The sequence below is a fragment of the Diplotaxodon limnothrissa genome, linkage group LG4 (genome assembly GCF_057381915.1).
Source record: "Diplotaxodon limnothrissa isolate DT_005_m linkage group LG4, D_limnothrissa_male_GT1.1, whole genome shotgun sequence".
NCBI lineage: Eukaryota > Metazoa > Chordata > Actinopteri > Cichliformes > Cichlidae > Diplotaxodon > Diplotaxodon limnothrissa.
In genome coordinates this window covers 7,560,062-7,574,303 of record NC_140599.1, presented here as the reverse complement: position 1 = coordinate 7,574,303, position 14,242 = coordinate 7,560,062, and the positions used below count along the sequence as shown (strand labels likewise).

Below are 14,242 nucleotides of genomic sequence, written 5' to 3'. Positions count from 1 at the left end.
TTTGCTGTACACACTTTTGCATTGTGTTTGAATTAAGTTTTGACTTGTATAACAGTTTTATTTTATAATAATACAATGGCCTCTTTTAGCCTGCTACAGTGTTATTACTGTATTAGAAGATAGTGTAGCTTCAAACAGAAAAAAGTTTACCATCTGCTCCAAATCTATGCTCTGACAGGCGCACTGCTGCTGTCCTGTTGGGGGAGGAGTTTCGTAGATGTCACATCAGGCTGCTGTCCCTTCCTGGCCTGACAGCAAAGCAGTGTCACCAGCTGCCATACCACCTTAGTGTACATTATGGCGAGGGCTGCTCCATAGGTCCCCTTAGAAATACAGGTTTGGTAGAGGTTCCACCCAGAAGACGGCGAGAGGACAGCGCATAGGAGCAGTGCGTCCGCGCGGGCACGCGGAGCTTGCAGGACACAGACACACACGAGCAAGCGCGCCCACCCCGCTCGGTCCGTCACACACAGCACGGACCGAGCTCTCTCTCCTCTCTTTCACTTACCTTCACTACTCAGCTGACAGGCTGGCCGGCTGTGCACCCCGGACAAACGGATGCAGAAAATCTGTAGCTATGTCACGCCGCAGTGTCCGGTCTGGAGAGCTGCGTGCTGAAATGTTGAATTGGACACGTATTTACTGCTCCGACTTCTTTTAGTTTCCTGCAGACTGAACCGGAGAGTTTACTTCCTGGACCTGACGTGCGACGTGCCTTCGTTCCACGCTGGCAACGCTGACGTCATGGTTTTGTCACAGGACTGTCCAGGTGGCATTTTTTAAAATTTCTATTTTAACGAACACAGAAATAAAACAGTAAAATTACAAATAAATAAGTAAACAAAAATACAAAGCGTGTTAAATCGCAGACTACTCCTTGGGAGGACATGTTTTTTTAGTGAGAAAAAAGTGATCCAAAAGGAGTAAACTTTAAATTTAACAGAGAAAAACCCCAAGGTAACGAGTAAATAAAATTAACATTTTAACTTTTTTTTCTTGGAAATTATCTCATGGTCAGTAGGGGTGGGGGGAAAAATCGATACTGTGTAGTATCGTGATATTTTGTTTGCTAATAATGTATCGATACAGGGACAGCAGAAATCGATATTTTGTTACAAAAAAAGTTTTTGTGGACTGGAACATGCTCTGACTTCAGAGCATGTTGATCAGCTCCTTTTTCTGAGCAAGAATCCTGACACTGTCCAAATGTGTTTAACTTTTTTTATGGCAGCAATAAACATTACAGTTTACTTATTTTAATTTAAGACGTTTTATTTTAATTAAGTTTAAAACTTTTTTATTTAATGTAAAATTATATTTTGTTTTAATTTACTTTCAAATTCTTCTGTTGCTGAAGGGGCTGCATAGTTTTCACAAATTGCATAGTTCAGAATAGCTATAATTGTACCAGATGGTTGCATTCAGTTAAGTTGGACTAGACTGTAATACAAACCGTTCAGTTTGTCAACAATAAAACTGACTGAAATGAGAGAAAGACTGAGTGTGAGACTTTGTTATTAGATAAAAATGAATATTGATAAAGTTTACCTTTATGTACAGAATCTGAATATTGCAAAATATTTAAAAAAAATTGCAATAATATCGTATCGTGCGTTAAGTATTGTGATAATATCGTATCGTGGGCTGTATGGTGATTCCCACCTCTAATGGTCAGTGTATCTAATGCTAAAGAAACAGTGTTGTAGCTTTAAGTGCCAAACAAATCAATAAATAAAACAAGTTTGTTTCTGTTTTTCTTTTGTTTTTGTATTAAGTCTATTTGTTTGAGTGTGCGTCTGTTTTATTTAGATGCTCTCTTGTCTCCAATACTTCCCCTGTGATTTTGCTCACCTGTCTTGTTCTCCCAGCGGTCTCCACTTCCCCTGATTATCCCTCTTTTGTGTCTACATAGTCCCTGTCTCCTCTTGCCTTCCCCCCAGTGGCTCCCTGGGCCAGTGTTTCCGAGCCTTAGTGTGCTGTCTAAATTTTAGGTTTCAGTAAGTTTATAGTTTTCATCTCAGCCAAAATGATTGTCTTGTGTTTTTTTGTTCAACTCTCACAATCTGCATTTGCGACGCTTCCTGAAACACTGAAACGCTCGGAACATCCGTGTCGGGCTTTGAAAGAATGTGAAAGCCATCTCCACAGTGACATCTGCTGGCCAATTTGACTATCGCCACAGCATGATGTTCTGTGAAACAATGACAAAGAGAAGACACAATTCAAAACAAAACTACGTCTTATACCAGCTTGGTATTGATGGTGGTGCCCACACGTGTGGGAGGAATCCCCGCACAAACAAGTCAAGAAAGATAGTGAGGCTGTTATAGACAGCAGGCTGTGATCGTAATAAACAGTGTGCCTCAGCAACATTCTTATGGCGTTATTTTTGTGCCACTATTCAGAGCGCATGTAAAAATAAATTGCAGGTGCAAGTGTTGCATTTTGAGGAGAAATTTATTTTGAGCGAAGAAAAGCTAAATTTGAGTGAACAAAATTCATTGCTGCGTGCAAAAAATGTATTTCAGTGTTTGCTATTATCCATACACACACACACACACACAATAGCAGCCCCTGTCGCTCAGCTTTTGCACTTGCTAGCAATGTGTTGCTTGCCCGTGCCCCTCAACTCTTTCTGTACACCGTTATATTTGTGCGCTACAAAACCAGCCAATCACAGACTTGGATGCAAAAAAAATCTGATTGGCTGTTTTGGTCTCTATGCAGCTCGAAATGACGAAATGCAATATCTCAGAATCCATTTCGTCCAAAACTCAAACGAGGCAGTGGCGGAGAAACACAGAGTGGCAGCGTTTGAAATATCACTCTTTCTGGGTCACAAAATAAACTTTTAAGATATTTTCATGTGAGAATGGTGCTGTGTAAACTTCATATATTTGCTTGATTTATCAAGACATCACATATTTGCATAAGTGCTCTAACGTTTTCGGAGATGCCTGTTACCCACCAGCTGACCTGGTGGTCACTCGGGTTAAACATAATATATAAGGCTGAACTGACAAAAAAAATCACTGACTACACCACCAGGTATTATAGGAAAAACCATAAAGCCTTTGAACTAAAACAAACGCTGTTGTGACAGTGATGTACACTGTCTTGTTGGTATATATGTATGATTTGTATCACCTTCATGTTTCCCTCTCACCACATATCCAAACCGATATCATGGCCAGCAGCTTTTACAGCTGTGGCTCCAGCAAACATCAGCTGATACTAGAAAGTAATATTAAATAAATTCTAACAACAGCTTATCAAGCTTGAACGTGCTGCTGTTGTTTAGCGTGACATCCGCTGATTTCCTCTTTCTGGCGCAAAGTGGGCGATAAACAAACAAGAGACGATCAGCTGATCATTGATCAGTTTCATGATTGAAGTAGCAACAGGAGAGAGTGGGGAGAGAATGAGAGAAGAAGCAGCAGCTGTGCACCAAAGACAGAATAACTCCAGCTTTGTGTCTTTCTCATTGTAGCTGAAGTCCGGGACGAATCGCGTTCCTTTTCCCCTCAATACGGATGTATTGTAATTGGTCCAGCCCAGAGGTGATCATGACCAATTGGCTAATCCACCACCTTTCATTGTTTATACCGTTACAAAGACAAACAAACAAACAAAAATTAAAAATCACCATCAGCCCACCGGGCAAATGCCCAACGGCCAGTCCAGCTATGCGGTCAGCTGGTGGGTAACAGGCATCTCCGAAAACGTTAGAGCACTTGTGCAAATATGTGATGTCTTGATAAATCAAGCAAATATATGAAGTTTACACAGCACCATTCTCACATGAAAATATCTTAAAAGTTTATTTTGTGACCCAGAAAGAGTGATATTTCAAACGCTGCCACTCTGTGTTTCTCCGCCACTGCCTCGTTTGAGTTTTGGACGAAATGGATTCTGAGATATTGCATTTCGTCATTTCGAGCTGCATAGAGACCAAAACAGCCAATCAGATTTTTTTTGCATCCAAGTCTGTGATTGGCTGGTTTTGTAGCGCACAAATATAACGGTGTACAGAAAGAGTTGAGCGGCACAGACAGAAATGTTGAGAGCACAAGCAACACATTGCGAGCAAGCACAAGTGCAAAAACTGAGCGACAGGGGCTGCTAAAGACTATGTGCACGTTAGCATATGCTACTTCCGGTGCGGAAACTCCTGTGGGGAGCTTTGTTTCCGGTGTTCTATTCGCGCCCTGTTTACGGTGCAAAACAAGTTAAGGAAATGAATGAATCAAGCGGCGATTTACATTTCTATAGATGTCTTGGGTATTTACCCAATATATCTGTAAATGATGTTCATCGACTTGTCGATATTTTTTTCCCCCGTGCCTCAGAGCAAAAGAGAAAAGGGATTCAAATGTTATATTTCTCAGTATCTGTAAACAGCGGTCCCTTGTTTATCGCGGGTGTTATGTTCTAAAAATAACCAGCGATAGGTGAAATCAAGTAGCCAGTTTTATTTTTTGACGGTGCCAAAAATCCGCGATACAGCGAGGTGAAAGGTGAACCGCGTTATAGCGAGGGACCACTGTAATTTTGAAGGTAAGTCACAACATACCCTTCGTAAATACTAATGTATAGAAACCGTTACCAACAATCGTTCATTTTTTGTGTGGCTTTTTTTCACGGTTTGTTAACATAGGGGTGGCTGTAGCTCAGGAGGTAGAGCAGGTCACCTACAGGTTGGAGGTTCGATCCCAGGCTCCTCCAGTCTGCATGCCAAATATCCTTGGGCAAGATATTAACCCCAAGTTGCTCTCCGATGCATTCATCGGAGTATGAATGTGTGTGAGTGTAGTTAGAAAGCACTCAGTATAGAGGTAGTGCTTGTGAGAATGGGTGTGACTGGGTGAATGTGGCGTGTTGTATAGAGCGCTTTGAGTACTCCGGGAGAGTAGAAAATCGCTATATAAGAATCAGTCCATTTACCATGCTGTGTGGGTGTGTACTTTACTAGCTGATATCGACATAACGGGGGAAACATCTGGTTTGACTATTCTTCACCTGTAGTTTGAATGCTGAACATTTGCCTGTTTAAATCATAATAACTGTCACTATACAGAGATGTGCTTCTGAATGTGGACGATGTGTCTTCTGCATGCAGTAATGCAGTTCTGCTTGTGTTGAGTGATGTAAACAACTGATCGATCTCTTTAAACTCTTTAAATGTCAAAATTGATCATTCGATTTTTTATGACACAACAGTGGTGAGTGTTCCCACCTTCTCCTCTTCGTAACTTAACTCGATCTTTCCGTTTTCGAGTTTTGGACATGATTTTGGAGTATATCTTCACAGTAGCGATTGACCGCAAAGTAAAGCTACCGGAAATGTACAACCCCACATCTGGTCTCAAACTAGGAAGTTAGCATTTTCTCGTGCACAGGGTCTATTGTGTGTGTGTGTATGGATAATAGCAAACACTGAAATACATTTTTTGCACGCAGCAATGAATTTTGTTCACTCAAATTTAGCTTTTCTTCGCTCAAAATAAATTTCTCCTCAAAATGCAACACTTGCACCTGCAATTTTTTTTACGTGCGCTCAGAATAGTGGCACAAAAATAACACCATACATTCTCCCTCTGTTAACATTCGTGTCGTTCACAATAAATCAATTTATGAAGTAAAACAGAGAGAACGGACCGTGTTTCCTGTAATAACCTCACAGGTTTCACACAGCATCTTCTTCCTGTATTTACTTTTTTTGCTCCCGCCCCAGATATATCCGGCCAATGAGCGGATTGGACATTGTCACGTGATTTATAGTGACGTATTTTGGTTCACTTAAAGTTGACTTGAATTTTTCTCAGTGTGAAAACAAATCAAACCACAGGAAGAAGCTTCAAGTTTACAAACTCATCAGCTGATTCGGACCAAACGAACAATAGGTGTGAAAACGCTGTTCGATGCAACATTATTTCTTCATAGCATCAAACAATTTTACAACTGTTTTATTCTTCTATAAGCATGAATATCAGGTATCCTAAATCAGGACACCAACACTGCACTTACTGACCTCATATCAAATTTGTATAAGTTTGAATTTTGTTTTTACATTTAACTTATATAGTTATAGATTATCTGCTGGGGAATACATTTTATTTGTATTTATTTATTTATTTTTTATGTGCAGCTTGTTAAATTTTACCTTATTGAACCACTGAAGGAAACAAACACTGTGCCACATTGTCAGTGTATTAATTTAGTGATTTAGAAAATATCTAAATGTTATACTTTATTCTAATCTGCTGATTATTCTGTTTTACACTAATGCAGCACTACGGACGATACCTACAGCCACCATTACCGAGACTAACAAGATGATCTACAATATGGCAGCAGTGATCAGTGAGATGCTTGGCCACAAGTTGAACAGCCACAAAGGACAGTACCCGCCATGGAGAAGGAGGCTAGAGGCTACAGTGGGGCAAAAAAGTATTTAGTCAGCCACCGATTGTGCAAGTTCCCCCACTTAAAATGATGACAGAGGTCAGTAATTTGCACCAGAGGTACACTTCAACTGTGAGAGACAGAATGTGAAAAAAAAATCCATGAATTCACATGGTAGGATTTGTAAAGAATTTATTCATAAATTAGGGTGGAAAATAAGTATTTGGTCACCTCAAACAAGGAAAATCTCTGGCTCTTACAGACCTGTAACGTCTTCTGTAAGAAGCTTTTCTGTCCCCCACTCGTTACCTGTATGAATGGCACCTGTTTGAACTCATCATCTGTATAAAAGACACCTGTCCACAGCCTCAAACAGTCAGACTCCAAACTCCGCCATGGCCAAGACCAAAGAGCTTTCGAAGGACACCAGGAAAAGTATTGTAGACCTGCACCAGACTGGGAAGAGTGAATCTACAATAGGCAAGCAGCTTGGTGTGAAAAAATCAACTGTGGGAGCAATCATCAGAAAATGGAAGACATACAAGACCACTGATAATCTCCCTCGATCTGGGGCTCCACGCAAGATCTCATCCCGTGGGGTCAAAATGATCATGAGAACGGTGAGCAAAGATCCCAGAACTACACGGGGGGACCTGGTGAATGACCTGCAGAGAGCTGGGACCAAAGTAACAAAGGTCACCATCAGTAACACACTACAACGGCAGGGAATCAAATCCCGCAGTGCCAGACGTGTTCCGCTGCTGAAGCCAGTGCATGTCCAGGCCCGTCTGAAGTTTGCCAGAGAGCACATGGATGATACAGCAGAGGATTGGGAGAATGTCATGTGGTCAGATGAAACCAAAGTAGAACTTTTTGGTATAAACTCAACTCGTCGTGTTTGGAGGAAGAAGAATACTGAGTTGCATCCCAAGAACACCATACCTACTGTGAAGCATGGGGGTGGAAACATCATGCTATGGGGCTGTTTTTCTGCCAAGGGGACAGGACGACTGATCCGTGTTAAGGACAGAATGAATGGGGCCATGTATCGTGAGATTTTGAGCCAAAACCTCCTTCCATCAGTGAGAACTTTGAAGATGAAACGAGGCTGGGTCTTCCAACATGACAATGATCCAAAACACACCGCCCGGGCAACAAAGGAGTGGCTCTATAAGAAGCATTTGAAAGTCCTGGAGTGGCCTAGCCAGTCTCCAGACCTCAACCCCATAGAAAATCTGTGGCGGGAGTTGAAAGTCCGTGTTGCTCGGCGACAGCCCCAAAACATCACTGCTCTCGAGAAGATCTGCATGGAGGAATGGGCCAAAATACCAGCTACTGTGTGTGCAAACCTGGTAAAGACCTATAGTAAACGTTTGACCTCTGTTATTGCCAACAAAGGTTATGTTACAAAGTATTGAGTTGTATTTTTGTTATTGACCAAATACTTATTTTCCACCCTGATTTACGAATAAATTCTTTACAAATCTTACCGTGTGGATTCATGGATATTTTTTTTTCACATTCTGTCTCTCACAGTTGAAGTGTACCTCTGGTGCAAATTACTGACCTCTGTCATCATTTTAAGTGGGGGAACTTGCACAATCGGTGGCTGACTAAATACTTTTTTGCCCCACTGTACGATCAAGTTGGCACAGAGGGAGGTTAGCCAACTATCGGAGCTGCAGAAAGGTGCGATGAAGAGGGTGCCTAAGAAGTACAGCAAGCTGTCCATGCCTGAGGCCTTGGAAACTGCCAAGCAATGACTCACAGCCTTGGCCAGCCATTTGAAGAGGTACACCAGAGAAATCGAAGGCAGAAGAATAAACCAGCTGTTCTCCACAGAACCCGCCAAGGTGTACTCTCAGTGGCAGGGGAACAATATGAGAACAGCACCACCAAGGCTGGAGATGGATCAATACTGGAAGAGCATATGGGAGAAGGATGCAACCCATAACGACAATGCTCAGTGGCTAGTGGATCTGGGGGCAGACCACAGCAACCTCCCTGAACAGGGTCCAGTAACCATCACAGTGGCAGACATCCAAGAAAGAGTTGGACAGCACCAGGCCATGACATGGTTCATGCCTACTGGCTAAAGAAGCTGACTGCACTCCACGAGTGTCTGGCAGCACAAATGAACCAGCTGCTAGTTGACAAGAGACACCCAGAATGGCTAACCGAAGGCCGGACAATCCTGATCCTCAAGGACCCCCAGAAGAGACCGGTCCCCTCCAACTACCGACCAATAACCTGCCTCAGCACCACATGGAAGCTCCTGTCAGGCATCATAGTGGCTAAGATGTACAGGCACATGGCTCAATATATGAGTGGGGCACAGAAAGGGATGGGCAAGAATACCAGAGGGGCAAAATACCAGCTACTGGTAGACCGAACAATCAGCCGAGACTGCAAGACCAGACTGACCAACCTGTGCACTGCCTGGATTAATTACAAAAGGCCTATGACTCAATGCCCCACACATAGATCCTGGAATGCCTAGAACTATACAAGATCAACAGGACCCTAAGAGCCTTCATCAGGAACTTAATGGGGATGTGGCGTACAACACTAGAGGCCAACTTCAAGCCCATAGCACAAGTTGCCATCGAGTGTGGGATCTACCAAGGAGATGCTCTGTCCCCACTGCTGTTCTGCATAGGCCTTAACCCCCTCAGTGAGATAATTGACAAGACTGGCTATGGATACCGACTACGGAATGGAGCAGTTGTCAGCCACCTCCTGTACATGGACATCAAGCTGTATGCCAAGAGTGAACAAGACATCAATTCACTGATCCACACCACCAGTATATACAGCAATGATATCGGAATGTCATTCGGACTGGAGAAGTGTAGTCGGATGGTAACAAAGAGAGGGAAGGTAGTCAGAACTGAGGGGATTGAACTACCAGAAGGCAACATTGCAGACATAGAGCACAGTTACAAGTACCTGGGGCAAATGGGAATCATCAAGAGGTCGCTAGAAAAGCTGCAACCACCAAGTACCTACAGAGAGTCAGGCAAGTCCTGAGGAGTTCGCTGAACGGTAAGAACAAGATCCGGGCTATCAACACCTACACCCTGCCCGTGATCAGGTACCCGGCTGGGATAATAAGCTGGCCAAAGGAGGAGATAGAAGCCTCTGACATCAAGACAAGAAATCTCCTGGCCATGCATGGAGGGTTTCACCCCAAGGCCGGCACCCTGAGGCTGTACGCTAAGCGGAAGGAAGGAGGCCGGGGACTGGTGAGTGTCAGCACCACAGTCCAGGATGAGACAATGAACATCCACGAATACATCACAAAGATGGCCCCAACTGACAGCGTGCTCAGTGAATACCTCAGGCAGCAGAAACCCAAGAAAGAGGAGGGAGACGAGGAACCACCATGGAAGGACAGGCCCCTGCACGGTATGTACCACCGGCAGATAGCGGAGGTGGCTGATATCCAGAAATCCTACCAGTGGCTAGACAAAGCTGGACTGAAAGACAGCACAGAGGCACTAATCATAGCAGCACAGGAACAAGCTCTGAGCACAAGATCCATAGAGGGTGGGGTCTATCACACCAGGCAAGACCCCAGGCTGTGTAAAGATGCCCCTGAGACAATCCAGCACATAACAGCAGGGTGTAAGATGCTAGCAGGCAAGGCATACATAGAACGCCATAACCAAGTGGCCGGCATAGTATACAGCAGACCTTCCCAAAGTGTGGGGCCCCCTATATTGTTTAGTATTAAGCTTTGCTTGTTCCATATTCAGTTTTTCAGCAAAACGTGTTTGAGTCCATAAGAAAAGATTCATTCTTATATCTGGAGGAATAAATATATTTCAATAAATATTAACATTAGCCCGCGACTTTGTTCCAGTTTTGAATTTTGGCCCACTGTGTATTTGAGTTTGACACCCCTGTTCTAAGCCAAAGACTAGAAAATATGGTGAAGCACATCTTCCCTTTGGCTTCACCTGCACAAGTGCCAAGGTAGATCTCCCCTGCAGAATTGCTTTTCCCTTCGTCGGGAGCAGCGCTGGGCTGTTTAAATCACGGACAAACAGTATCCCACATTCGTGATTTAGTTCACAAACACTTCTTGTAATGACTAACTATTCCTGACATTTTGGAGATATACATACTATACTATACTTTATACAGTAAAGTTACAGTAGGATACAAATAATATCAGGCTGATCCTGCCACGATTTGTTCCCCTGGTTCAAATCACGGACAAACAGTATCCCACAGATGTTTATGTTTTTAAACCTATTTTGCACAGAGAGGCATTTTTTGAATGAGCAATGTTGAATATTATTACACAGGAAAAAAAACAACTACACGTAAAATAATCACCTCCATTTACAAAGCCTCTGCCTTTGTAAATGGAGGGACATTAACTGCGTGTGTCTATGTAAGCGTGTAAAACCTGAAGATAGTCAGATAAACAGTATCTATCTGCCATTCTGCAATTCATCTCATGTAAACAATAACAGCGTGACGTGAAATAAGGCACATACCTTTGACATTGCGACAAACTCTGTATTCCTCGTCCACACCTAAACGCAAAAAAGGAGTTTTAAAAAAAATCTCAGTTTTCGGTGATTCGAAATGCCGTTTACGTGTGGACGAAACAGCTGCGTTTTCAAAAATACCCGTGTAGGTGTGGACGTAGCGTAAATTAGTTAATTTTCTTACTACCTGTAATTTATTGCAGATAACTTGTATTTGCGTAATGTTTTACTAAATGTTTGAGGTGTGACATAAACCGCAATGGAGCAAAATATGGGTGTGTGTGGTTGGAGGATGTGTGCGTGCGTCATAGTGGTGGTAGACAAACAGTAGAAGACGGCCGTAGTGATAGATGTCACGGTTCCCAATGACAGCAACATCAGAAAGAAGGAACACGAGAAGCTCGAGAAATACCAAGGGCTCAGAGAAGAGCTCGAGAAAATGTGGAGGGTGAAGGTAACAGTGGTCCCAGTGGTAATCGGAGCACTAGGTGCGGTGACTCCCAAACTAGGCGAGTGGCTCCAGCAGATTCCGGGAACAACATCGGAGATCTCTGTCCAGAAGAGCGTAGTCCTAGGAACAGTTAAGATACTGCACAGGGCCCTCAAGCTCCCAGACCTCTGGTAGAGGACCCAAGCTTGAAGGATAGACTGCCCACAGGGGCGAGCGGGAGATTTTTTTATTTTTTATTTTATATTAAACAGAAAGCTCCTTAAAAGATTACAGGAATGTCACAACTCAGTCAGACTGGATGGGCATGTAACAAATTTTTTCAGAGACCTAAGATTATAATTATAATTTTGGTGAATTAAATTTTAATTTGAAGGTTATAAGAGGCTTTTGGACAAACAAACAATTAGATTTTACAAGTATTTTAAGAACATAATAATTGGGGGCAGCTGGAGGGGCAGTTGCCCCCAATTTTTAGTTCAGTTGCCCCCCAGGGGAAACCCTGGGTTAACTTAATTAGTTTATAACCAGCTTCATTGAGTATTACAGACTTCTTCCCTTATAATGGATGAATATAATGGATGTAGCAAAGAATGTTTTTGTTTAGGTTGAAACTAGGTTGTATATTTGTCCATATGTTAAGTTATTAGCTTACCAGACTGCATTCATAAGCTTTATCGATGTAATGCACAGACCCATTTAGTCAGCAGGCTATATTATTGGTCAGATAATCAGTATAGAAACAGTTCAAAAAGCACCAACACTATAAACAGTTCAGTGAGTTGACTTAGTGAAGCATAATCTATCTGCTACAACTGCCTACGTTTGCACATATGTGTCTCAGGGCTGTTATGCCCTTGTAAAGATTGACCTGACACACGTATGTTGTTCACATTTTGAGGCGTGTTTATTACAATAGCACACATGTGACGTTTATATAATTGGCACCCGATCCACCAGTTTTCCAGCTGGTCTCCAGCACACCCTCCTCCTCTCTGGGTGCCGGCTCCACTATATATCAGCAAGAAACCTCAAAAGTGTCACGGCTGCCGAGGCGAGCCGTGTGGTGTTGGAGGGAGAAAGGACCCAAAATGCAAGCAGTGGATGATAATGCTAGTGATGTTTATTTACAAAGTGGAGTGGTGGCAAAACAGGCAATGAGGGAGGACAATAAACTAAAGAAACCTAAACTGGGAAAACGAAATAACTAACCTGAGAAGATACCAAAAGGGATGAGAGGCAGAGAGACGCAGATGAGGAACAGGACACCATGCGTGGGACACGGAATAACACAGGCGAACCGGCAACAGGCAGGAGAACACACAGGGCTTAAATACACACACCAGTAATCACGGGATGAGAGACAGGAGGGCAACACAGCTGGGAGAAATCAGAGCTGACGGGACAGGGGAAAAGTAAACTGACACTCACACTCACATCAGACGGAGACTTTCACAATAAAACAGGAAACTCACAGACACAGAACCAGACAAGACAGAACTAAACAGACAGATTCACAAGCAGACAGTGTGACACCATGGACAGAAGGAGGGAACACAGAAAAGTGGGAGCAGGCAGGCAAAGAACAGAAACCTAACAAATGGCAAATCACAACAGAATACATACTCGGAATGAACAAAAGCATAAGGAAACATAAAACACTGAGTCGGCAGGCTCAGGACCATGACAAAAAGTTGATTCTGTGCCCCTGTTCACCAACCTCCCTGGCACTGCCCCTTGGGCTCACTGCACCACCCCTCCACTTCACCTGAGCCAGGGACCACGCCACCACCACAGCCCTTTACTAACAGTACCCAATCTGAGTTTAAAAAAAAATTCATACCACATATAGCCTTTACTAAGGCAAAAACTAACCACAGATCCCACAACCATTTTCTGTACTAGACCATTAATGCTGTAGAACTGAACATTTTAACATGGCAGTTAGAGGTGGGCAGAGCTATCCAAAATAAATAGTATTGATAACAACCCTGATATTCATATTACATCAATACTAGCACGACAGAATTAATACTTTGTTTCTGTCCTCTTAGTTCAGTTTGTAGCACAATGAATTGTGTTATTTTTGAATGTATTTTTTGGGGAAATGAAAAATCCAAAAACTTTTGATTTGATTGCTTTTGATTTTGAAAACTTTTGAAAAAAATATCTTCAGCATGTTTCAGTGCGTGGTGTATCCCCTGAACAGAGGAAAGAAGATAAGGAGATTTGATTATGGAATCAAGAGGTACAGGAAAGTATTCAAAGCAAGAGGCTAGCAAAGAAAAAGTAGGAGATGAACAAAGTAGACGGGAGTATTATGAGGGTAGGCATACAACAAAGCGAGGTGGCAAAAGCAAAAAAAAAAAAAAAAATTATAGTGAATTGTATATGAGACAAGCTTAAAAGGACTTATAAGTTAGCTAGGCAGAGCTGAAAAGGATGTGCAGGATAGAGATGGTAATGTGAACAAATGAAGAGAGTGTGTTAATAAGACGGTACATGTACATGCCCACACTACAGATGATTACTGGATTTTTGAAAAGGATGCACAGGCTGTGGTGAACAAATATTTCAAGTAGAGGGAGGTCATAAGGGTTAAGTATAAGTTTGGAGGAAGGTGTCTGCAGATGGACTAAAACTTATACCAATGCTAAAATTTGTAAGAGATAGGAGATTGCAATGTTGTATCACGGAAGAATGCAGCTAGGACGACTTTGGAAGTAAAAAAGAGGAAGTGAGTGAAGGCATGATGAAGGCAAGATGTCTAGGAGAGAGGGCAGTGAACCTTTTACCTACAGGGAGAGAGCGCTGATAAACCACAGCATTAAGCAATGGGAAAGAGCTGTTGAAGCTGGGTTAAGATGAGAGGTGATGATCAGCGAGC

At 42.7% G+C, this 14,242-nt stretch overlaps 1 protein-coding gene across 1 annotated transcript in view; it reads right to left on the bottom strand.

Moving 5' to 3' along the window:
* Positions 1-1,962, bottom strand: part of pdxdc1 (pyridoxal-dependent decarboxylase domain containing 1) — a 34,910-nt gene extending 32,948 nt beyond the window's left edge. Inside the window, exons 1-2 of the mRNA XM_085351347.1 lie at positions 1,852-1,962; positions 151-788 (exon numbers count right to left, since the gene is read on the bottom strand). The gene's annotated coding sequence lies outside the window, so the exon portion shown is untranslated. The remainder of the gene's footprint in view (positions 1-150; positions 789-1,851) is intronic.
* Positions 1,963-14,242: the final 12,280 nt, after the last annotated feature.